Source organism: Mesoplodon bidens, assembly GCF_964165515.1.
Source record: "Mesoplodon bidens genome assembly, chromosome: 3".
Classification (NCBI taxonomy): domain Eukaryota; kingdom Metazoa; phylum Chordata; class Mammalia; order Artiodactyla; family Ziphiidae; genus Mesoplodon; species Mesoplodon bidens.
The window spans coordinates 63868658-63890642 of record NC_138178.1 but is presented as its reverse complement, the minus strand read 5'-3'; positions in this window follow the sequence as shown (position 1 = coordinate 63890642).

Below are 21985 nucleotides of genomic sequence, written 5' to 3'. Positions count from 1 at the left end.
GCAACGAAGACCCAATGCAGTCAAAAAAATAAATAAATGTATTTATTTATTTTTTAAAAAAAGATTCTGCAGCCCCATTGAGTCGTGTCTTAATTCAGAGACCACTTCACAAAGTATCTTCACTTAATCATTGTCTTCTCCATTCCTTTTAGGCATCACTTAGACACCTTGGACTACAAAAGAGGTATCACAGGGCAGGGGACTTGGGAGCCACTTTGTAACTTTCTGAGACTCAGTTTCCTTACCTGCAAAACAGGAACCATGAAACCTGCCTCACAGACTGCAGTGAGTGTTGAATGAACAAAATCAGTGTGGGAAATTGCTTGTAAACCATAAAAAGTTTGTAGAGCTGACTATGAGCTCCTGAAGGCGTGACCTTGCCCTCTTCTTCTCTATCCCAAGGTCATGTGCAGAGCCTGTGGGGAGAGGTGCCTATCAAGCCTTTGTTGGATAAAAGAAGGTAATCAGTACAAGGTGGCTGCTTTGGGAACCCCACCCCGGCCCCCCCAACCCCGCACCGTGTGTTTATTAGGCTGTGGTCTTGGAGAGGAGGAATGGTACTGTGGCTGGAAGGAACAGTGTGAGCAAAAACAGAGAAGGGAATAGTTTGCCCTTATGTGGGCTTCCTGGCTGGTGTTAACAACGAACAGTGGCATAGAGAAGCCTGGAAGGGAGGTTTCACACTCACCACCCGCTCCAACACACACACCAGGGCTCCACAGGCTCCACAGGAAGATTCTCCCCCTCCACCCCACCCCAGGCAGACACTGATTACTCCTCCTGGCTCCCTGGGAAGGCGAGGTAAAAGGTCAGCTTCCTGAACCTCTGCTTGTTACCTGCACATGGCTATGAATAACAATGCCATTCTCTCTAATGAGGCCACCCCTGCTATTTACAAATTTCCTTCCTCAGAGGAGCTCCTTCTCACCCCAGGGGAGGGAGATGTCGTGCTGGTAGCCACCCTACAGGCAGAGAAACAGAGAAGTGTGGTGCCTTTTCCCAAGACACACAGCAATGCTCTCCCCAATCCTTTCAGACCCAGCTATAGACATTGCCTCCTTCAGGGAGGCCCCCGGATTGCTGTTAGGGCACTCTCTGCCCTCTCTACTTCCTCATCCCTTCCCTCCTCCTGCTCAGCAGAGGAATATCTCAGTGCTGGTGGGTGGGCAAGGCAAGAAGGCAAGGAGCTCCGCCTTGAACGTGGCCCTGCCGTCCATCGCCCGATAGACATGATCTCATTTAATTCTTACAACAAACATATGAGGCAGGGGTGTGAAAAACAAGTGAACTGAGGTGTGACCTACTGAGCTGAGTCACTTTAGACAAACCCCTTAACCTCTCAGTTTGCTCATCAGTCAAATGGGAATGATTAGAAAATGTCACAGGGCTCATGCAGATCCAAGGAGTTCACAGCTTGTTTTTCATAGCAAGTCCTCAACCAGTGATAGCTCTAGAGGTGGAGGGGGAAGCGGCTTGCCCACATAGCCAAGAAATGGAGGAGCTGGGACTCTCCCCGCTGCCCAGGACTATGTGACCCCAAACCCTTCTGAGAGAAGGCTCAGGCACAGCTGGTGGTCAGGAAGCCTCTGCCACTCAAGCAAGCAGAGCCTGAGCGGTCCCCTGTACCAGGGGCTGTCAGCCTGGGCTCAGGGCATCTCAGGGGGTCTGGATTGGATAGGGCCTGGGGTGGGGCAGGTTCATAGGATCTGATCAGCGTGTGGTGAGCCACTTCCCAAAGATGTGCTGGAAAACCAGGGTTTCCTTCTGCAGGGAGGGCCAGGTTAGGGGCGGGGGGAACCTGCTACTCTTCCTGGGTGAGCAGGGAGTGGGGACCCCCCCCGCAACTCTGGAGGAGCCCGACCCCACCTCCAGAGGAAATCAGTCTCTCAGAGGGGGATCCCAAAGACCAAGAAAGGGAGAAGACTTTTCACTCGGCCACTCTGAAGACCATGCCTGCCTTCTGGCTAGAAAAAAAAGCCCGCACACAATAATTTGGGGACCTTACTGCAGGAGAGGGAGGACTCTCTGATTAATTAACAGCCAGAGTGGATTGACTGTCCTTCCCTTCCTTCCTTCCACCAACTACTGAGGACCCACAGGCTTTATGCTGGCAGTGAGTGGGACCCTGGTACTGTTTCCCTGGCTAGTGAGAGAGATGGATATAAAATAGAGCATGACACTCTCGTGTGATGTTTGCTGGTGTGGGGATGGGGCTGCTGTGGCCTGATAGAGGCCTGAGGGATAAGGTACTGGGCCTTGAGTCAGGGGAGGGTCCCCCATTCTGGCTATGCCAGAGCCCAGCCACTGGCAGGTGGGGTGGGGTAGGGGGTCTGGCTAGGTGCTGGAAGCAGTGGGAAACATTCCCTCCCTGACTCCAGAGAGGTCTTTCTAATGCCCACATCTGACCCTGTCACCCTCCCTGCCCCCAGCTTGGAGTCTCCCATGGCTCCCCAGTGCCTTCAGGATCCAGTTTCACACTCTGGCTTCTGCCTGCCTCCTGACTGACCCTCCCCAACTGGCTTGCCACTGCAGCCCCCAGAGCCAAAGTTTTTTGCCGGGTCACACCTCCATGCTTTGGAATATGCTCTCCCTGAGCTTTGGCTGCCTGTCCAGCTCTTTCTTTGCTAACTCCTGTTGGTCTTCAAGGCTCAGCTCAGACCCCTTCCTCCAAGAAGCCTTCCAGAGCTCCAGGCTCAGTCTGGTCACCTCTTCTGAGGCCTCATAGCATTCTGAACTTATCTCCATGCTAGCCATGAACTTATCTCCATTACCTAATTGCAAGCCTGGCTCCCATACTAGCCTGGGTCTGCCTGAGCGCTGGGACTCCAGTGCCCAGCACAAGGCTAAGTCAGGCTGTGGTTGTGAAGTGAAGGGTTCATGGCAAAGGGGGACTGTGCACATCCGAAAGGGAAGAAAGGCAGAAAAACCTCCCCGGGCCCAGAGGTGAGAGCCTAAGAGGAGCCTCTGCTGCCAAAATCTTCCCTGAAGCACCTGCATTTCCCCTCTCAGCCTCTCAGGACCCAAAACCGCAAACCCGAGGCCAGCAGCATCCTGCTGGCCAACATAGGGAAACTGAGGCCCAGAGAGGGGCAGCCACATGCCCAGGGTCTGGGGCAGGCGGGCCTGGAACGCAGGTCTCCTGAAGGCCTGTCCAGTCTGAACACTGGCTTCCTTCTTGTTCCGATGCTGCCTCCGCATCCCACCCCCAGGAGGGAGAAACACCTGGCTGAGCTCCACCTGCACGCCTCCTCAGAGGCCCCCAGCCTGGGACTGGGAGTGAGGCGAAGAGGAGGAGGAGCCCCTGAGAGAAGGGGAGAGGCTCATGCATTTCCCCCTCGGTGTCACAGGAGGCTGCTCCCCCCATCCTGAGCCTGGACTCCTGCCAGCCTCCCTAATCACCTCCTTTCCTTCCCCATCCAGGGCCATTCTCTGGGGATCCCCTCCCCCGGGCCTCTGTGCCCTGGGCAGAGCAGCCCAGCTGTTTCCAGGATGGTGGTTTGGGCCTGGGCAAGCTGTACCCACAACCCTGACTCCTGCCCAGTGCCCGCCTCGCTTTGGTCAGGCTTTGGCCTCCATAGGGAATTACCTTCCCCCAGCTCCCCAGTTCAAAGGTCTTGGGAGGCTGCCAACCCAGCTCCTCCTGGCCCTGCCTGGGCCCCCTCCCGCAGTGCCGGAGCACCCTCCTGTCCTACCGTGGGCAGGCCGGGTAGACTGCCCATTGAAGCCTTCCTAAGGCTGGCTGGGGCAGTGGGGTTTGGGCCAGGTGGTTAGCGCTGCCCCCACGTTAGTGGCCCTCTGGGGTTTCCATCACTTAGGGCTGGTTACCAGGCAACTGCATCCGAGGGCTCGGCTCTGTCTTTGGGCTGGCACAGCCGCTGCTGCTGAGCGGGGAAGCCTTGAAGTCAGGCCAGCTCCGGTCATGGTCAGGAGGCCTCATGTGCCTGGGAGGGATGGGGGTGGTGCCTCAGATCTGTAATCTCAGAAACTCCTTATCATTCTCTCAGCTTAGACCCATAGCCCTGCCCCACGAAAGAGGTCTCCAGGGTCTTCCACACAAACACCCACACTCAGAGCCTTCAGGTTTCTGGGAGGTTGAGGGAAGGCTGAGTGGGAGCAGACAGGGGCACTTTTCCCTCTTTAGGGACCCGGGGTGCAGCCCTGTGGCCTTACTGACCAACACTCTGTGGCCTGAGGTGGGGTCCATGAGGAGAATGGTTTCCCAGGTTACAGGCCTTGGGCTTCGTGTCTAAATCCTGCTCTGCTTCTCAGTGGTTGTGTGACCTTGGACATGCTGATTGCCTGTCTGAGCCTTGGGGTGCCTCGTCTGTAGAATGGGATGGTAACCCCTGTCTCATTAGGCAGTGTTTAGCCTGTAAAATGCTAATTAAAACTTTGGCTCCCCTGGTCCAGGAAGATCCCACATGCCGCAGAGCAACTAAGCCCATGCGCCACAACTACTGAGCCTGCGTTCTAGAGCCCGCGAGCCACAACTACTGATCCTGCGTGCCACAACTACCGAAGCCCGCATGCCTAGAGCCTGTGCTCCACAACAAGAGAAGCCACCACAATGAGAAGCCCGCGCGCCACAACGAAGACCCAATGCAGCCAAAAATAAATAAATAAAATAAATTAATTAAAAAAATTTTTTTTGGCTCAGGGAGGCCCCCTTGGGGCAGGGATTGCCTCAGTCAGCTCCTTTGGGGAGGTCCCCTAATTGGACCCCTGAGCCCTAGTAATGATGCAAACTCACCAGGCAGAGGATAACAGGCAGGGAGGGAGGGGAAAGGGGGAAGGAAACAGGTTGGCAAAAAAATAACAACCCCCCTCCCATTGTGAGGGGAGGGACTCGAGAGTCCCCAGATTGTCACTTAGTTGCTGTGTAACTTTGGATGGGTTGCTTGACCTCTCTGAGCCTCCAATTCCTCATTGACAAGTGGAGATAATAGAAACTCCAGCCCCAGAGTGTTGCTGTGAGAAGATATTCAAGGAAAGTACCTAGCACAATGCCTGGCTCAGAAGTAGGGACTCAGAAAATTGGAACAATTATCATCATGTTATTAAACCTGTATTACTACCAGTGACTGTTCATACCCATTATCTCATTGAGTTCTGAGAGCACCCTGAGAAGAAGGAGAGGGGGGGCAGGCATTCACCTGTGGGAGGTGTTTAGCCACCCAGCTTTGTCTCCTGATTACCTGGCCTGGGGGTCCTGGGCCCCCTGAGGGGTGTGGAGGAGCCGGGGCTGCAGATCAAGCAGAAGGTCACAGAGCAGTCTGGGATGCAGATGGAACCAGAGCCTGCAGAGTGGGGAGGACTTAACTAGGCAGAAAGGAGCAGAGAGGGTATGCTTGGTGGGGGAACAGCCTCGACAAAGGCCTGGAGACCAGAGAGAGTGCAGAGTGTGGTCAGGAGCCACGGGAGCCAATGGGGCTAGATGCGGAGGGCGCTGAGACACCTAGGCCGATGTGAGTGACAGTCACATACTGCCCTGCTGAGGCCTGGGGTCTGGCCCTAGAAAACCAAAGACCCCCTTGCTCCAGGGTGCTGAGAATGACTGTGCCAGAAAGGTGGGCTGTGAAGAGGGGAATCCTTTCTGGTTGCATCAAGGTGGCCACACTAACTCGCCTGCCCTCTGGCTGGAGGTCAATCTCATCCCCCATCTGTGAGCCTCCATCATCACAGAGCATAAATCCATCTCCCTGGGCTCTCCAGCCCCCTCGGGAGGCCACACAGGCCTGTTCTTGAGGGACAGAGCCCAAGCCAAGGTCCAGAAAGAGCCAGGGCTGGCATGGCATGAGCCCAGGCCCTGCCAGGATGACCCAGCTCAGTGATGTCACCGCTGTTCTCACAGGCAGCCTCAAGGGCCCCCAGCCCCACATCTGCCACCCCAGAACAGGGGTGTCCTCCCTCCTCCTCCAGTCTCCCCTGGAGCACAGCACTCTGCCTCCCAGTGCTCAGTGAACCCTTCCAACAAGTGTGGCCTCAGAGCACAAGTCTTCTGGTGGCAAGAAAGCCAGGGCCAGGGCTGAGGTGTGGAGGAGACCAGGACGTTGCAGGACAGCTGGCCAGTGCTAGTAAATCAACAATTCCTGAGCAAACACAGCCTGCTCTGAACCCAGGCCTCCTTCCTCACCCTCTGCCGGCAGCCCCCTCCCCTCGTGCAGTCCCTACAACCAGGCCATCTGTAGCCGACTCGGCTCCAATTAGCTCAGTAATTAGCACCTCATCGGCCTGTCTGCCTTTGAACAGCTCCCCTGGGAAGGGGTTTGAGGAGGTCTCCGTGACCTCAGGGCCCAGGGCTGGGGCAAGTTCATGCAGGCCCAGGGGCCAGGCTGCAAGGCCCCTGTCAGTCTCCCTGCACCCACAGGTGTCCCCAGCATTCACTGATGTGGTATTCCCAGCACAGGGCAGCGGAGCCAACTGAAAAACCCCTCTGGGATTGGAGTAGGGGGATGGGAGGCAGAGGAGCCCCTCCCAGGACAAGCCTTCTCCCCGCAATCGCTGGGACCCTTCTCAGCACCTCCTCAGCAGCTCTGCTTATTCAGGGACCCCTGGCTGGCAGGGATATCAGGGTGACGGGCAGGGGAAGCGTGAGAGGACAGCCAAGTCCGCAAAGGAAGGAGGCAAAACCGATTGGGGTCAGATCAGGGAGCTGAGGGGGGTGTGGGGGGTGTGGGATGGCCTGTGACTGGTGGGGTCAGAGAGGGCCTCCTGCAAGAGACAAAAGGAAGTGGAGAGATGTGAGGGGTTGTCAGAGTGTGTGAGGCCACAGCGCAGGGGCTCTGGCGTGAGGGGCAGGCCAAGATGTCCCCTGACTGAGCTCAATTTCCTCATCTTTTTTTTTTTTTGGCTGTGTTGGGTCTTCGTTGCTGCACACGGGCTTTTCTCTAGTTGCGGTGAGCGGGGGTTACTCTTCATTGCGGTGCGTGGGCTTCTCATTGCGGTGGCTTCTCTTGTTGCTGAGCCCGGGCTCTAGGCGCGTGGGCTTCCATAGTTGCGGCACGCAGGCTCTAGGGCGCGTGGGCTTCAGTAGTTGTGGCACGCAGGCTTCAGTAGCTGTGGCTCGCGGGCTCTAGAGCGCAGGCTCAGTAGTTGTGGTGCACAGGCTTCGTTGCTCCGCGGCATGTGGGATCTTCCCGGACCAGGGCTCGAACCCGTGTGCCCTGCATTGGCAGGCAGATTCTTAACCTCTGCGCCACCAGGGAAGCCCTCCACATCTTTAACAGAGGAACAGTCATAGTAACAGCCCCCAGGTTCCGGGGAGAATTACAAGATGTGGGGTGTGGGGCGGAGCAGCAGTGCTACAGAGGTGAGCGTCACAGGAAGCCAGCTTTTGTCTCCCTCCCCAGAGTCAGAGAAACACTGGCGGAGGGAGAGAGGCCTTGACAGGGCTGCGGGTGCCCCCAAGGTACTGCTCAGGCTTGGGGGAGGGTGTGAGGGAGGGCATGTCAGGCCCAGGTAAGCAACCAGTGTGAACGGCGCAGGAGAACCAGACAGGCGGGAAGTCAGCCTCACCCCAAGCCAAAACCCACAGATCGGGGCAACCTGGGGCTGACATCGGTCTGTGGTCAGCCACGAGACTGGAGCCCTAGCAGCAGGAAGGGCAAATAGGGTGCAGCTGGGGAGGACACTTGGCCAGGGCAGGGTCTGCCCCTGCAGTGAGTCTCCTCCGGTTCAGTCTAGAAAAGTCCCATTGTTGCCTCAGTGTTCTGGTGCCAGAAGTCCCTGTAAGTGTCTCCTTCCCTGGGATAAGCATTACCTTATTAAAGATGCTCTGGTGAAAAAATGCCACCAGCCACTTAACCCAGTCCCAAATCCCAACTTGCCACTCGTGGCTGTGGGACCTCAGGCAGGGCCCTTCACCTCTCTGAGCTACCGGGTCCTTGACTGTGGGATGATGATCCTGCCCCAAGTTCATGGTGAGGCTCCAGTGGCCAGTGTTCTCAGGCACTTGATTGGGCCTGGCAGGCAGTAAGCACTCCGGGAGCCTGTGTTCCCCCTCCTTTCTCAGGCCAGTTCCTGAGAAGGCCTTGGGACCCTGAGAAAGTCGAGGTCCACTGTCCCTTCTCTAGAAAGGAGAAGTTCTGTGAGTCACGGCGGAAAAGCCAGAAAGACAAAACGGCCTCCCCAGTCCCTCCTCCCCCCAGAGGCTCCATGCTGGAGGGGAGCGGGCAGGCAAGTCCTTCCAATAACATCTGCTTCCAAGCCTCCAGCTCCCGGCCCATCTTCATCCCAATCCTGGCTCCCAGTTCCAGTTCTATCCCCATTCCTATCCCAGTTCTGAGGCAGCCACCAGGAAACACAGCAGGACGATCCTAATAGGGCGAAAGGCCTTGAGGTGGGTTTGTTCAATTAAGGGAAAGGGACTCGGAAACCATGGCTCCTTGCCTCCAGTGGGCAATGAGGGGCACCTGCTGCCTCTGGCCTGGTCCTCCTTGCCCACAATGATCTTCTGAGTGTCAAACTCAAGTCCACGGGGGCTTCTTGTGACCCACACCACGGGTGCTGACGGTGGGGGGCAGAAGTATCAGCCTCTGGTCAGCCTGAGCCCTGCCTGTGACCATGGTCCCTGTTTGTCCCCAGAAGGGGCAGCATAAAGCCTTGAGGGCAAAGCGTTTGTGACGTCATTTGGAGCCAACTGTGGAGACTGTACTTCTCAGCTGGGAAGGGGATGCTGAGGGAAGCATCAGGGGAAGCTGGTGAACCCAGGAAGTGGATCTGGCTTGGACGTGAAAGGCCTGGGCCTCTCGCTGGGGCCCACGTGACCACAGCCGTGATCAGTCTTCTTTATTTCTCAGTCAGGGTCTGCCCAGAACCAGGGCCACCTCTCATCCACTTCTGCAACCCCTTCGGTCCCAGGCACCCCTGTGGACTTTGAGGGGCTCCCTGATTGGCTGACTCCGTGACTCCAGATCAGTGCAGGTAGAGTGCTAATCACCCCCCAGGGCTGTGGCTGGGAGCCAGTCCCTGGGGAGCCAGGACTGTCACCATGACCTGATAGGCTTCTGCCAGGATGCTGGCCTCCCGACCCCGTGACAAGTCGAGACAGGCCTCACAGAGCAGAATGAGGGCCCTCCCTGAGCTTGAGAATGTGCATCCGGGGCCACGGGACTGGAGGACAGGGGCCCACACTGGGCTGGAGAGGCCAGGGGAGATGGGTGCCCTGTCCTCAGCTCAAATCCTGCCTCTGCTGCTTCTTAGCCTTAGGCAGGACACTTCATCTCCCTGTAGCACAGCTTCTGCAGGTATAATACTAGGATAATTGTCACCCACCTTGTGGGACAATCAGGCAGACTAAGTGAGGTTGTGAATGTGAGGTACCCAGCGTGAGCTGGGGCTCAGCAATGCTCAGTGCTTCCGGGAGGTGAACCCGAGGGGTGGAGTGGACCAAGCTGGGCTGCGCAGCCGGAGGTGCGTGTGCATGTGGGGGACTGGCCTGGGACAACCAAGAGAGCCCCCTCTCTCAGTACAGGCCTGCACCGGGGTGTCCACTGCCCCCCTCCCCGGCCCTCCTTCAGCCGGACACATTCCCTCCTCTACCCCTCCCCATTTCCTGTCCAATCGCCTGTCCACCTGGCTGCCTGTGGACTCTGTCCAGGACTATTGACTCTTCTCGTAATGAGGACAACATCAGTCCAGAGCCTCACAGTTCATGAAGCTTAGCAGACTGTAGTGGACAGAAGTCTCCCGAGCTGCGGGTCAGTAGGCCAGTCTTGCAGAGGCGGAAGCCCAGGTGAAGTGACCTGCTCAAGCTCTCACTGCCAGGAAGCAGCAGCTCCAGAAGCAGACCCCAAGCTGTGGTTCCGCACTCCCAGCCCTGTGTTCCTGCCACTGAGCTTGGAATGGAGCTCTCCCAGCTAGGCCAGACTCACAGGAAGGAGCTCAGAGGACCAGGAGGAGAAGATGTTGCAACCCCACAGGAGCACAACCCCTCACGGACAGACACACCTCGGAACATGGCTTTTCATTCATTCTTTCCCCCATTCATTCATTCATTCATTGGCTCACTCCTTGGTGTTTTTTGGCTGTGCTTCACGGCATGCAGGATCTTAGCATCTTAGTTCCCCGACCAGGGACCGAACCCGTGCCCCCTGCAGTGGAAGCGCGGAATCCTACTGGACCGCCAGGGAATTCCCCCCTTGTTCTTTGTGTCCTGCACCCTGCCAGGCCTGTTATGCCAGGGTATGTGTGCCCTCTGTGTGTGCCCCCAGGACCCACTAGTCACCCAGGGCCCTAAAAGCCCCCCTGGCCTCTCCTTTCTGGCCCAGAATAAGGAGGTGTTGCGGGGAGGGTGTTCAATCACCCACTGCCCCCGACTCTGGTTTTGCTCCCCCACCTCCGCCCCCCACCCTCCCCCATCCCCAGCCCCTGTCCCTGAACTCACTGCTTTGGGGTTTACACTGAGTTCCTCCACCAGACTAGCAAAGGCAAGTTTGCATCCTGGCTGCACCCTAGCCGAGCTTTGTGACCTCAGGCCAGTCACTGGACAAGGTTGATCAGTTTTCTCATCTCTGAAATGGGGCTCATACACTTTTCTTCCTTTTTTATGGTGGAAGCAAATGAAAAGCACTGGCACAGCCCTCACTGGCTCACCCTCTCCCACTTGAAGCCCGGGCTGCCACCACCCCACCCCTACCAAACGGGAAGACCTGTACCATCTAGACGGGCTGGGTCGCAGCTATTCTTTGCCTCTCAGTTTCCTCATCTGTAATTTAAGAATAAAAACACCTAATGGTATGTTGTGAGACTAAATTAGAAAATCAATGTATCTGGTGTACAGGTTCATCATAAACAATAGGAATGAATGGATAAATAAATAAACAAACCCTTGAGTCTGCTCTAACTTCTTCAAAACCAAACCAAACCAAATCAAACGCTGATTAGCAAACTCAGATGCTCTATTGCTCATAGCGTATCACTCGGGGCTCCCATCGTGGGCCCCATCTCTGTGTCTTTGAGGTCCCATAGGCTGGACACATTTGCAGAGGCAGGCTGCCCAGAGGAGGTTGGCCTAGGGTGGCCCCAGAAAGAGGCAGGAGGCTGAGTCTGAAGTCGGGATGAGGCCCTACGGGTATTTCTCTGACTCAGGACGATCTAGCCACAGTCCAGGGCCTGTACTATGTGCAGGACCCAAGCGGCTACTGTCCGAGGGGCCTCAAGTCTTTAGCTTTCAGCAGAGGCTCCACACAGGGCTGCTGCCAGCCCACCTGGTCTGGGAAAAGGCACCACGCGGGGCAGACAGAGCCCTGTGCCAGGGCGCCTGACGGGGAAGCAGAGCATGTGCTGGATTTCAGGGGCTGGACATCCTTGTGCATTGCCCAACCTCCAACTGGCAGGGACTCAGTGACCCTCCAGTAACTCTGAGGCTGGCCGAGTGGCTTCTGTTTCTCCAGGCAGACTTCCCACCCAGCAGCTCACCCTGCGCCCATGGCCTCAGCCCACTCCTCCCCACGCTGGACCCCCACACCCTCTCCAGCCCTTAGCCCCTCAGCACTCACCGGCGCAAAGCAGTGTTGGTGTTAGGCTTTGACCAAAGGTCGGGACAATGCAGAGGAGCAACGTCACAGCTAAGCAGGTCAGACAATGAAACGGTGGCCATCTTGTCTTAAAACCCATCAGCTGTTTCCTGTCCCGCCACTCCCGACTCAGGTTGCAGCTTGCTGACATCTTCCAGGGATTCCCCCCCAACCCCCGTCTGAAATGCTTGTTCTCCCATCCTCATTCCTGGCAATTTAGCACCCCACCCCAGCAAACCAGCTATGTCTCCCCATTTCTGAGCCCGCCCAGGCAGCTTGCTAAACTAAGGGCACCTATCAGCCCAGGCCTCACAACCTTCCGCTGCAGTGTCTCTTTTAACAAGCTACACCCGTTCTCAGACAGTGCTTTCTTGCCCACCCACGTAGAGAAATGGACAAAGAATGATAGGAAGATTTATTCCTCTGGGATTTTTTTCTTCTTCCCCATGAGTTTGGTCACTTTTCTACCTCATCATTTTTAATCTGTGAAAGTCAGTCTCAGACAGGTGCTCACAGATGGTGAGCATGTGTTACAGGTTTATCATAAACTGGTTAGCAAAGGAACCAGTCAAGGAAAACAAAACACAATAGATTCCTCCAGTATCCTGGGAGAAGCTGTGTAATAAAGTGACTTGCAGCACAAACACTAAAGCCAGACTACCTGGTTTCAATCCAAGTTTTGTCCCTTTCTAGCTGTGTGACCTTGAGCAAGGTGATTTAACGTCTCTGTGCCTCGATTTCCTCACCCATGAACAATGGATAATAATAGCACATACGTCATAGGGTTGTTGTTGTGCCTGAAATCTATTGAATTCAAATTAAGTGAATTAATATGTGTACGCTACCAGCACAGTGCCTGGCACACAATAAGCATGAAGGACTGTTAGCTATTGTTATTATGAGCAAGTTTATATAGGAGAAGATAAAGGAATGTTAGATAAGGTTGTTTAACTATGTACAGGTCTGGTTAGCTTTACCGCCCGTAAAGCTGTCACATTCATATCAGCTGCATGGGTTAAACCTGGGTCATACCAACTAGGACAGCCCTCAAATTACCAGGTGTGGACTGTTAATCAGAAATACCAGCTGCAGAAGTTGCGTGGGGTTTTGTGTGTGTGTGTATGTGAGTCTGGGATATCTTTCTTTCCCAGACTCCAGCCTGCAGTCCTGTGATTATCAGGAACATCTTTTAATCAAGCAGAGCCTGGGGAATGAGAGGTGGCAGAGGAGAGAGCTGGGGAGCCTGTTCCATCACAGCCAGGTGGTACTGGCAGGGCTTGTAGAGGGCTTTGCTGCCACTAAGAGATGGCCGGGAGGTGCTGCTGTGCAGTGAAGCCTGGGACTGGGCAGCTGAAAGGCTTCTCTGTGGTCCTGGCTATGGGAACAGCTCTCAAGGGCCAGCCATGGTTTCTGGCCACTGGCCACACTGTCTTCTGAACCCTTGGCCTGTGTGGAGCTCCTTCCCTGAGTTCCCAGAGCCCTGTCAGGCTCCAGAATCCTCTGCCCAGCGTTCTGCTGGCCTGAGTGTCCTGTGGAGGAGGGGAGGCAGGACTGCAGGAGGACCCAGCCAGGCTGAGCTGGGAGCCAAGAGGGGCTTGGCAACTTGTGGAGAACTGGCACAGTGCCTCTGTGGCAACCCCCCACTCCACCCAACCCGCTGGAGCCGCTCAGGACCTGACACAGCATTCAGTTAATAAAGCCGTGTTGATGTTGCCTGGTAAAAGTAAACCCAAGACACAAGGTCACCTGACATTTAGTAGTTCTATCCAATAGAAATATAATACCAGCCATATGTGTTTTTAAAATTTTCCAGTGGACACGAAAAAAAGAAGAAAACAGGTGGAATTAAATTTTAATATATTTAACTTAACCCAACTTATCCAAAATATTGTTTCATATGTAATCAATATATGAAATTATTAATGACATATTTTACATTCTTTTACTTCAAGCTAAATCTTTGAAATCCTGTGGGTATTTTACACTTCTTGCACATATTCATGCCAACTAGCCACTGCACGGGAGGGAAAGAATCTTCCTCTATCCTCCCAGGTTCAGCTGCAGAGGCCAGAGAATTAAACTGACAAAGGACAGATTAACAGGAGAAAAAAGGGTATTTCGTATGCACACAGGAGCCAACAAAGGAAGTAACTGGCTCATTAAATGATTAAAGTTAAAGGTTTACAAACCTAACTTAGGGAAAATGGGGGGAAATAATGGCTTCTATGGGGGAAATAATAGATTTCTCTAGGAATGATAAATGGGTTTTTAGGAGAACCAACATAAGAAAGTTTGTGATAATATTTGTATATACAAGTATGAAAGGTCTCTCATCTTCTTCAGGGCCGTGAAACTCCCCTGGAGAGGGGATTTATGGTAGCTTCGTTTTCCCAGAAGTTGCTGCTTTTCGTCAGATAAGGGAAACTCGCAGGAGGCTTTTTTCTGCATCTGTTGAATCTCAAATATCTTCAGCTTAAAATGATCTTCATGCCAACTCTGGGGTTCCAAGTGAGTCCCCAAACTACACTTCAAGTGCTCAACAGGCACAAGTGGTTACCTTATTGGACAGCGCAGGTGCAGAATCACCAAATCGGTGGGTGCCGGGACCGGGCAGCTCCTAGAGATCGGGCAAGCATCCCTTCTGCCTCCTTGACCTGTTCTGGCCCACACTCTGCTTGAGAGTCTGCCCGGGGCGGGGGCCCACAGCCTCCTCAGGCAGCCTGTTGCTCGGATCAGGCTCCGAGGTGCAAGCTGTCGATATTGAGCGGCAATCTCCCCCACTGGTTGTGCACCCCAATACCTTTTCCAAAGCGCTGGCACAAACCCGCTGTGAGGGTGGCCGGCAGGTCTTCCTGTTACCCAGAGGGTCCGTGTCCCACAGCAAGTCGGGAGAGGGAGATGCTAGGATACTAGAGTCATCCTTGCTCTGCGCGGCTGAGTGGTCCCCCAGACCCCTTGGAGGGGAGGGTCTGCGTTCTGGGACACCTGGCTTTGCGAACACCCACTACACCGCTAAAGTAGAAAGCCCGGCTCCGAGCCACAGCCAGCTCGGTCGGGACTGGCCCCTCGCGCTGGGCTCAGGGCGCACCTCTTCTTCCCCCAGCTGGGAGGCACAGAACCCTAACGCAGCCCCCTGGTTTCACAGGTGGGGAAACTGGGGAGCAGTTCTTGTGCTGCCACGGCATAGTTCCTTCCCTCTAGCTGAACCGGTGTCAACGAAGTCCCAGGGGCCTCCGGAGAAAACCTGGAGGCCTTCCTGGCCTGGGGGGCCCGGGGAGAGAGGCTCCTCGCCGGCCCTCTGCTCCTCGGACACAGGCGGCGGGCGAGCGAGGGCCGCGGGGACCTGGCGGCCGGGGTGGGAAGCTCCCGTGAACCGTGATGTAACTCGGCGCCCGGCTTGCAAGAGCAGCCCCAGGCGTCGCCTAGGCTTGTTTACCTGAGTCCGGAGTTTACCGGGGGTGGAGCCATAGCTGCCTCGGCCCCGCCCCCGGCATGCCCCGCCCCGCGGGGCCCCCATACCCCTTGCTGGGCGAGCGAGGCTCCCTCCTCCGTGGGATTCCGAGGGTCCGGAGCCTCGGAACTGAGATCCAGGTCCTTGGTCTTCTTTCAGTCTTAGACGTTTGAAGAGCCGACGCAGTGGCGGTGCCAAAGGTGTGACTCTGAAAGGGCCTGAGCCCCCAAAGCAACTCAGAATAGCATTAAAACTAAGTAAAAAGCTGGAGCTTGCTCTGCCCACGCAACTTCAAGACGACTGCCCGTCTACCTGAACGTACTAGCGTCTCCCCTGCAGTGGTAGCAAGTCCCTGCATCTCTCTAGGTATCAAGTTTCCTCATCTCTACAATGGGGAGCAGGCTTCTTCCATATGATGCATTGCCATGACAGTCTCTGATTCTAGGCATTGTGGGAAGCGCGTCTGTGGGCCTTCCAAAAGTCGGCCTCCGGGGGAAATAAAACTCCAGTATTTCCCGGGGGCCCTTCCTAATTTTGCTGCCATGGAGATAGAGTTTGCTTTTGATTGGGAAAAGTTGCTAACACCCTGGAGGGCTGAAGGGCAGAACTGCCTAGGGGCTGGGACTCAAGGTTGCCTCCAAACTCTCTAGCTGCAGCCCCTCCCAGCCCCATTCCCAGGCCTGGCTCGCTGGGGCCAGTGGAGTGCCTGTGTGCCCAGCACCCAGCCCAGCTGAGCTCTCAGGCCAGACTTAGGCCTCCCACCCCCAGAGGAGAGGCAGAAGTCGAGACAGTGTGTGGCTGGATGACAGTGGGTCTGGATGGAGCCCAAGGTTGGGGTACTGCTGATGCCAACGAGAACTCCAGCAGCTGTGACCTGTGCTCACTGCCAAGGTTTTCCCACCCATACTCTCAGTTCCCTGGTGAGGCAGGCAAGCTGAGTCCAGATAAGGCAGCTGAGGCTCAGAGAGAACAGGGTAGCCCCACATCACCCAGTGAGTTGGTGCCAGAACTGCAACTAGGCCCCAGACCCCTGTTTTACTCCCACTCCTGAGAAGGACCCAGACCCCTCATGTTCCCACTCCTGAGAGGACATGAGCCCTGTGAGCAGGAGCAGTCCAGGAGGGCTTCCTGGACTGGAGGCCGGGTCCGAGCTAGGTAAGGCAGGAGGGTCAAGATTTGAGGAGGGTGTGAGATAGGAAGTGTTCTCTGAGCTGGGAAGTAAGAAGAGAGGGGAGGTTCCCCTGGGGAGAGAGCAGCCCTCGGGAGCTGTAAGAAGCGAGGGTATGGGAGGTCTGGCCAGAGAGGAGGGTCTGGGGGTCAGTTGGGGACTAGCAAGTAATAGTCCAGGCCAGTGAAGTTCAAGGGCAGTTATTGAGTAGGGGCGGGCAGCAGACCAGATGCAGGATAGAGAATGTCGGTGTTGGGGGTAAGCTTTCCCATCCTGCCTCCACTTCAGGCTCTCCCATTTCCCAGCCCTTGGGCATGTTCTCTTCCCTCTGTGGGCCTCAGTTTCCTCATCTATAAAATGGGGGTCATCTCCCTATCTCTCCCTCACGGCTGAGAAGGTGCTTTGTGATTGGACTTTACATACTTGAGGGTGTGAGGGACTTGTGTACAAAAGTGACAAAGCAAATGGGGTCAGGGAGGACTCTTTGAGGGGCTTCTCCTTCTCCTGGATTCCCTGGCTCTACAGGAAGAGGCTCCATACACTTGCTTCCCCGAACCCTGCCAGCATGTCTGGGAGGCCCCTGGGCTTAGCAAATATTTGTGCCTCTGATCTAGTCGGTGGCTGCCAGAACATTCTGTCCTGCTGCCCATTCGTCTAGGCCTCTGCCTCAGGCCATGAGGATCCTGAAAGAAGACAAAAGTGTAGGGTTGGGACTTCTGGGTCCTTCCCCCTCACCCCTCCTGCCTTTTCCTCCTGAGCCCCTCATCCCAGTTTAGTCTTGAAGTTCATAACCCTGTGCTAGGCACTGTGCAGGGGACAGGGGACAGGTGGCTCTAAAGAGCCTCTCCTAAGAGCTAGGACCTTGGGCCCAAATTTGAACTCAGTAGCTGTTCTGCTGTGTGGTCTTGGGTGAGTCCATTACCTCTCTGAGCTTGTTTCTTCATACCTGAAATGGTGGTGAAATGGTTTGGGTCAGTGCCTGGGCACTTAGTAAGTTGTTTTTTTCCCTAGCCTTCCTTCCCTGGCTCTGTACTGTGTCCGTAGAAGCTTGGGCCTGCCCAGTTTAGCCAATAATAATAACAAGAGTAAGAAGTTTCCAATGTGATCGAGTGCTCTGTGCAGTGGTGTGCTGGTAAATGTTTAACAACCAGCTCTAAGAAAAAAGGTCCTGGTTTGCAGCATTTGCCTGATTTCTGTCTTGTTAATATTATCACCAGGCCGCTTTCAAGCTTCCAACATGACATCACTGAACACGGAGTTGGGAGCCGGTGAGAGCTGGCTCCAGCACAACACTGCATACAGGATTAGCTACGTTACTCACCAGGCTCAGTGCAAAATGAAAAAATCGCAGGGTCCCTTGTTCGAAAAGCAGGGAAAAAGCTAAAGCTTTTTCCTTCTTTCTGCGATTTCTCTCTCAACCCATCCTAATGCTCTTTTTATTTATTTAATGTCACACTCCTTCCAGCATGGGGATACTCACAGGACAAGCGCAGACCCTCACAGGTGGGCGGTGGGGTAGGCAAGTCCCAAGACTTGGCACACACGTATAGGATCCACAGACTACCAGGTTGTCCCTCATATCAGCCACCAGGCACGTGCTCCAGGAAGTTGAGTCAGGCATGTTGTCTTCCCACAGGCCCACAGTCCCCACCCACGTCCCAACCTTCAAGCCGGGCTATGCGAGGCACCCATATGGGAATGGGAAAGAGGCTTGTCCTGGCCAAGCCACCCCACTGGATGCACCATATTGCTGCCTGACCAGAGAAAGGTGGCCAGTGGTTGCAGGGTAGAGAGGAGGAGAGGCCAGGTGAGGCCAGGTGTACCAGAGGATAAGAATGCGGTCTAAAGAGGCAGGAAGGTAGCAGGAGGTAGGACAGTGCTGTGAGCAGGAAGCCCCAAGCCCCTGGCACTGGCTCCATTACCCCCCTGCACTTTCTTTACAAGACACAAATTCAAAGATAAAATTATGAAAAATTTCAAGATGCCGATCAATCTCAGTGCATTTAACCAAGCTAGGTGTCCTTCTGAGTGCAGGGCCCTGTGGGCTGTCCTGGTCTCAGACCCATGAAACCAGTTCTGACTGTATGTGTCATCCAAGTGAGAGAGGAATGGCCCTACAGGGTCCTCCCTCAGGAACTTCTGTCCTCAAGTCAAGAGATACCTGGGGATCCTGGGCCAAAGAGAGGCCAAAGAGACTCGCAAACCCTCCCTCTTCAGAAAGAAATCTCCACCACCTTGGGGGAAGCTTCACAGGGCATTGCAACTGGGCAAAAACTTGTTCAACAACAGCAAAAATACAGCCTGTTATGGAACATTTATCATCAATGATCTGCATGTCTCATATTGGCATTGTACCACTTTCCTCTTTTTGTAAAAACTTCATAAAAATGTGTCTTTTGCTTCTAAACAAGTGAAAGATAACATTTTCAAACATCCAATTCACCGCCCACCTGAACAACATATAATTGGTTGCATTCATTGGTCTATGGAGCACCCACAACTGTAAAAGTTTTCTCTATACTGATATTTGTCCTGGGGATTGAAGCCAAATATTGACTCAGTTTTAGCAAATTTAGAGCAGCAGCTTCTTGGCTTAAAAAAATATTTCCACTTAGCAGGAATGGTTGCTTGTTCCTTTAAGGAGAATGACCATGGGGTCCCAGGCCTCTACTTCCTGATGATGAGAATGTGGAAGGGGCACTTTTCACACCACATCAGCCTCAGACAAGGGTGTTATGGTTTAATTTTTCAGGAGTGGCCGTATGCCCTAGGGGGCAGCTGCTGGAGGGACATCTCACCAGGGAGGAGGGCCGCAAAGTGAGGGCAAAGGATGAGAGGACCCCACAGCTCTGTCCAGGTGATGCCCCATCATGGGGGCCCAGGCTCAGCCCATGAGCTCTCAGGCTATGCTACACCAAGGAGGGGCAAGGGGGCCTTGCTGTTCCAGGTGAGCCCTCACATGCACACACAAATAACCAGGCAGGAAGCCACCCAGATACCTTAGCCTGAAGTGCATTGTGGTGCATTGGCTATAAACTACTTTATAGCATATTGAGAAAACCTGACGATTAAGGAACAGTGGGCATCCCTCCTAGCATGTTCTTCAACTGACCTCCTCATAGAAATTCAAACCATAGTGTTTTGAGTCTAACCCAGGGCCCTCTTTAACACTCTGGTGTTCTTGGGCAAGGTCCAGAACACATCTAAGCCCCTGTTTCTCCATCTGTAAAATGGAAACGTGATGCATGTCTTCAAGGTTGTGGTCAGAATTAAACAAGATGCATGAGTGCGTGTGTGTGTGTGTGAGTGTGTGTGTGTGTGTGTGTGTGTGTGTGTTTATGTTTATATGCCAGACACAAAGCTGGTGCTACAATAAAAGACGGCAATACGGGTGGCTATTATTATTATTACTATTGGCAATCAAATAGTAAAGACAGGGTCTGATTCACTTCTGGGTCCCTGGTACACCATAGGTGGTACTGGGGAATGTGAATTCAACTACTGGGCCTTGGCTGGGCTACGACTTAAGAATGGCTCACGCGGGTGTGGTCACAGGCAGCAGAGGATGGAGGTGTGAGTGAGCTGTGCTGGGCCCCCAGCGGCCTTTCCCCCCTGAGAAACAGAACTGGAGTAAGGAGGCCTGTAGGGGAAAGGTCATCCTCAGCAAGCGCTCTCATTTCACAGATGGAGAAACTGTGTCAATCTGCCATGAATGTATTACACTAATTCCACTGGCTTCAAAGTAACTTTGGAATCCAAACAGAATAGTATCTGGGGGTACAAATCTTGGGTGCTTGCTCAGATTCCCCTAACAATCTGCTTTATTCCACCTTTCCCAGCTTTATTTCTCTTTTCTTCACCCTTGCTACCCTGGGCTTGCACCTCCCAAATAAAGTATTAGCATCTTAATCCTTGCATCAAGCTCTGTTTTTCAGAGGACCCAGGATAAGACGGGCAGCATTACCAAATTATTTGTATTTATTATAGGATTATTCAACATAAAAGATCCCCATATAGAATTATTCCATCTATTCAGATAAAAGTCTCTATGAATATGTACACCACACATACACATTTCTTTGAGCAAGAGTAGAAAGACCACAGTACCTTAAGCTCCAGGTGGATGCCTGTGATGATCCACTTGCTGTTACAGGTGCTCTCTCACCAAGACTGGTGGCTGCCTAGAATGTTATTCTGCATCAGATCTCATTGGAAGCTCTTCACAGCAATACGCAGAGTCTCCTGCCAGAGATTTGCCTTTTATTTCAGAATTTTCTTGTATATTGCTGATAAATAGAGCAAGGGGGTAAGAAAGCTCTGGGTCCTTATACTCTGCAGTGGGGAACTCTCTTTTTGTAATTGGTTCCTATGGAGTTTTTTCCACACCAACAACAAATTCTCCAATGCCAACCGGGCGCCCAACAATTTAATGCAATTCTGACACTATTTACCTGGAGTTAGTGTCAGATCCTACAAGTTGAAGGGCTTAGTTCTGTAAGATTAACTTACTTGAGATGCCAGTTGCAAATGGGGTGTCTGGGGGTACCCATACTTCTGCTGGGCTGACTACAAATTCAGGAGTTTCCACAACTCCTCTCTCCCAAGTTCAATAATTTGCTAGAATGACCTACAGAACTAAGGTTTATTTTAAAGGATCAAATAAACCAAATGGAAGAGACGTATAGAGCAAGGTATGGGGTGGGGTGGGGCGGGGTGGGTGGTGGTGGTGGTGGTGAGATGAGAGCTTCCATGCCCTCTCCAGGGTTGTCACCCTGCCACACCTTGATGTATTTACCAACTTGGAAGTCCTCTGAACCTCACTGGGTAAGAGTTTTTATAATCCAATCACCAGGGCCCCTTCCCCTTCCTGGAGGTCGAATGAGGTGGGTGGAGTGGAAAATTCCCATTTTCTAATCACATATTTGGTCTTTCTGGTGACCAGTCCCCATCCGGAAATTATCTAGAGGCCCCACACTGAGTCACCGCATTAACCTGAATTCAGGTAAAGTCAAAGTAGCTTGTTATGAATAATAAAAGACATTCCTATCACTCAGGAAATTACAAGGGTTTTAGGAGCTCTATGCCAGGAATAAACAAATATATAGATATATTTAAATTTACATGTACATTTATATAAAAATATATTTAAATAATAAATATATAATTTAGAGATATATTACATGTATATTATATATAGAATATTATTTCACATATAAAATATATTCTATAATATTATATGTTATAGTATAAATATCATATATAATACATAGTATTTTTATCATACCACAGTTCCCCTCAGGGCACTGCCATTCATTTGTTTACTGGATTGGCTATGTGCAAATTAACTAAGCTTTTAGGTGTGGCTCTTGACAGGTTTAGCGAATATATGCTGGTTCTGCAATCCCTTCACATTTGGCTGTAGGTCTGATAGATATGCAGATTAGGCAGCCCTCATATGTTGATGCTGATAAGATGTTGTGATCACCATATCACTGGAACTTGGGAGTCATAATTCATGAAGTCATATAGTCCACATTTTGAGTATACTCTATACAGTTTACACCCTCTCCTTGGATCCTCTAGACTGAGGATCAGGTAGATGAGAGATGAAGGCACTGAGACTCAGAGAGAGCAAGCAACTGGCCCAAAGGTCCACAGCAAGGCAGTGGCAGAGATGGGTGGAACACTCAGCCCAGAAGCCCTCCCTCTGCAGCCATTGGCTTTCTGTCGCATGACATTCCCTCTGCTAACCATGTAGACAGGTCACACTCAAGCTGGTCTCCTTCTTGACAGCCCATGTCTTGTGATTGAGGACTGTCAGAGCTAGGAGAGACCTTACCAATCTGCTGT